The sequence below is a fragment of the Bufo gargarizans genome, chromosome 2 (assembly GCF_014858855.1).
Source record: "Bufo gargarizans isolate SCDJY-AF-19 chromosome 2, ASM1485885v1, whole genome shotgun sequence".
NCBI lineage: Eukaryota > Metazoa > Chordata > Amphibia > Anura > Bufonidae > Bufo > Bufo gargarizans.
This window is the reverse complement of record NC_058081.1, coordinates 481991800-481996307: the sequence shown is the minus strand read 5'-3', so window position 1 is coordinate 481996307 and position 4508 is coordinate 481991800.

The following is a 4508-nucleotide window of genomic DNA, read 5'->3' as shown; positions in this document are numbered from 1 at the left end:
GGCATTGTCTAAGTGAACCCATCGTTCTTCACAGTACCCCTGATGGTGAGGATAGACTTTCCCGAGGGGAACACCAGGTCACTACCTCTTGAGGAGGATTGCCACACGAGGCAGCTAATCCAGACGGACCATGAGGTACCGGAGGTACAGACATAGAAAGCATGCCCAGGAACCAGGAGCGACAGTACAGGACTGAAGGATGAGGCAGAGCCGAAGTCAAACAAGCAGTAGGTCAGGGCAGGCAGCACAGGTACAGGTTAGCCAACCCGGGTCGGCAACAGGAAAGTCAACACAAGCAGGCAGGGATCAAGCAGGTAGCAGAGTCCAGGAACACAGGAATGAGTCAGGTACACAGGAACACAAGCAGAGATATCAGCAACCTTCGCAGGACACAAGGACCCCGACGCTCTGGCATCTGGGAAGGGGGCTGAGCCACTTATATACGTGCAGGAGGGCTAGGATTGGTCAGCGAGGTCACATGATCTAACCCATAAAGCACAAGAAGTGATGCAAGGAACAAGCAGCAAGAATGCTGTGGTCAGGGCTGAAAGGAAACTGTGGAGCGGATCCCAGAACAAACAGTACCTACAAGGACAGAGGCCAGGACTGCAGGACGTGTTAATGGACCCTTAAACTGTTTATCTCCACAGAGTTTCTAAACGCACCTCTTCTCAACACTGGAATGATTTTCAATATTTTCTTTCTCCACTGGCTGGTGTTAAGCTTTCTTTAGGGCAGTGTTCTTCTGCATTAGCACAGTATAAGCATCCACTGTCTCTACACTGAATGCTTCTAATCTAACCATTCCCTATAGGGAGGGTATAAACAGTTCCACCTAGCAACTGGTTGCTAAGGCCTATTAACTCTTAGAGCAAGTTGCATACAGAATGCATCAATACACAATTTTTGACCTTTTAGTTGCATAAATACAGGAAACACACAGAAAACTAATTTGCAATGACACTGTAGTGGCAGTGGGACACTGCAAGCTTGCCATACAAATGCAGTAGTACATGCTGACCATTGAATTAATTGAAGGAATTATATAATTTCAGCAAATGGCATTTGTCATGTAGAAAAACTTAATAGAAGGCATTTACGAATATGTTGCGATTGCCTCCTTTGTTGGCTTTACTGGGTTCATTTTTCAATTGCATTATAAACTGCTCATTTCCAGAGGTTACGGCCACAGCTGCAGCGCAGATTTGAGGTGGCTAGGACAGGAGCTGCTGCATGTGAATGTCTATGTGTAACACCCCAGAGTGGTGTTACCACTCCTGCACCCTGCTACTATCTCTAATGGTCTAACCTGTATATCATCTTATGTATTTTGTTCCAGGTCCTCTCCATATTGTACATTGATAATCTTGTTATGTAACTGTTTATTACATGTAATGTGCCTGGTTCACCAGAAGGCGGCAGCAAATATTGCAGAGCTATAGCTAGGTAGAATGGAACTCACCATTACATTCTCCCCCTTTTGGGCAAGAGTGGGCCAGTACTGCTTGCTACCAGAAGGAGGTGTGGAAGTTCTAGTTTATTCCGGTTTAGACTCCATGTTGGAGCTGACAGGACACTAACCTACTCCTTGGCTGAAACTTAGTCAGACTAAAGAGTGGAGTGCAGCATAAGTACAGTATAATGTGATGGACAAATGAATCCAGACAGCAAAGGAGGCAATATGGACAATCACAATACATTAGTAAGTGCCTTGTATTAACTTTCTCTACATAATAAATGCCATTTGCTAAAGTGAGACAACCCCTTTAAGGGTCCATTCACACGGCCGTAGAATGGGTCCGCATCCGTTCCGCATTCTCAATATGGACGGAAAGGATGCGGACAGCACACATTGCATTTCCGGTCAGCGGGTCAGTACTTCCAGTCCGCGGCTCCCGAAAAAAATAGAACGTCCTATTCTTGTCAGCAATAGCAGATAAGAATAGGCATTTCTATAGGGGTGCAGGCCCGGTGTATTGCGGATCTGCAATTTGCAGATCCACAATACACTACGGACGTGTGAATGGACCCTAAGGATGTAATACACGGCCTCCAGAGGGATAGGCATACCGTTTAGCTGGCTAATAAATGTTCTCTCTTTTATAAGGTCCATATGAGGCATGTGGAAAGGGGGATCATAACATACTTCAATTACTTTATTAAAATACTACCAACGAATATCAGTGTTGGTGCCTTTCCCACTGTTATTACACTTTAACACCAATCCAACATAGAATAGTTACATTAACCTGTGATAACTAATAGGCATTGTGGTATAATTGTCCTGCTTATTCCGTGTAGATCCATGTCTTTGTTGGTCCAGGTCAGCATGATTGTCCATGAAGCAACTTCTTCATACTTCTTCATACCCAGGCATCTATTTCTGTCCTTAGAACTACAGTTCTGAATTACCAGACAATATTTCCTCTGACAGCATTTCCAAAAGACGAAAATGTTTAGTACAAATTGGTCTGGTCATAGATCCCTACTCATATGAGCATACATCTGTTCACACTGCAGATGGGTCTTTCAGTTAGAATTACGAAGCCGAATTATGACTCGGTCACCTTGTCAGTCCCTTTAAGATCTTCCTTCCAGCCGAGAATAAACCTTTCTTCCTTCTAGACTAAATAGAAAGGGATCCTCTTCCTGAGTTCTGTGCTAGGCGTATGCCTTATAAAAAAAATACATTTTATAAATGCTTTCATAGTAACACACAGAATAGGGTGGGTTCACACTAGCGTTGGGGATTCCGTTATGGCTTTTTGTTATAACATGGTTATAACGGAAAATAACAGAATCCATAAGGACGGATCCGTTCTTCTGCCCATAGACTTGTATTATGACAGGATGCAAAACGGAAGCATTTAAAAGGCATTCCGTTTTTGATTTCCGTCCTAATAGAAGTCTGTGGGAATCAAAACGGATCCGTCTGGGTCCTGTCGACAGGACTTTGTTTTCCGTCTTGCATAACGGGACCCAGACGGATCCGTTATGCTTTCCCATAGACTTCTATTAGGACGGAAAGGCTTCCGTTTTGCAATTTTAGTGAAACCATTTTGGGGCATGTATGACTTTATCACTTTTTACACACATTACATACAATTTTAAAGAAAGACAATTACCCTATCAGTATGTCTTTAGAGTATGACTCCAAAGTTGGACTATTTCAATTCCAAAATGTAATTATTCACCCTTCTCCAAGCAGAGCAGGTCAGGGTAAGGCCTCATGCACATGACCGTATGTCTGCAAAAAACAGATCCGCAAAAAATACTGTGTGCATTCCGCATTTTGCGGAACGGAACAGCTGGCCCCTAATAGAACAGTCCTATCCTGGTCCGTAATGCGGACAATAATAGGACATGTTCTATTTTTTTGCGGAATGGAAATACGGACAAACAGAAATGGAATGCACACAGAGTAACTTCCGCTTTTTTTGCGGACCCATTGAAATTAATGGTTCCGTATACGGTCCGCAAAATAAACGGAACGGACACGAAATGAAAATACGTTCATGTGCATGAGGCCTAAGAAGTAAGAGCAGAGTCCCCAAAGTATCTTTCCTTGGTTCCATGATTCCATCAACAGAAATTAGGTCTTATTCACATAGGGCTGAAAACGGTAACCATGGGCAACAAACGTGGGCAGATAACTGCCATATCACGCCCCAAATTCCAATACCTGGGGAGTCCAGAGCCCACTTGACTCCCTCCCCACTACGCCAGATCCACCATAACCACCAACTCCAAGGACCCCACCACTGCCCTGGCCGCTATAACAAGAAACAGTCCCTGTCTGACCAAACTAAAAATCCACCTATAAACTAAAAATCCACTAAAATCTATCTATAACTCCCCTGGCATAACCCAAACCTCAATCACTCCCGGACACCAGACCATCCCCTGAAAAAACACAGCCCTAAGGGTGGGTGGGGGCTGCTGCAGAACCGCTGTCTCAACAAAATGGCCCCTTTTCCCGCTCTTGCTACCCTTTTTAAACCCTATACCCCTCCCCTAATGCAACTGTCATGCCCCTCCAGGCTTGCAGCCCTAGGTCTGGCCTGCACTTTCTCATTGCATTTTAAACACAAAAAAAAATTGTATCTGTATCTTTTATATTTTCAAAATAACAAAAAAGGAAAAGGGCATGAAACAAATGTTTAAGCACCCTGCATGGTTAGTACCTAGTAACACCCCCTTCGGCAAGTATCATGCCTTGTAAACACTTTTTGTAGATAGCCAAGAGTGTTTCAATTCTGCATTGTTCCTTGCAAAAGTCTTCCACTTCTATGAGATTTTGGGCCCTTCTTGCATGCGCTGCTTTTTTTAGGCCTAATAATAGATTTTCAAAGATGTTCTGATCAGGGGCCATAGTAAAACCTTCAACTTGCGCCTTTTGAGGTTGTCTCTTGTGGATTTTGAGGTGTGTTTAGGACCATTATCTAGTTGTAGAAGCCATCCCCTTTTCAACCAGATTTTTTACAGTTGTTATGTTTTATTCCAGAATT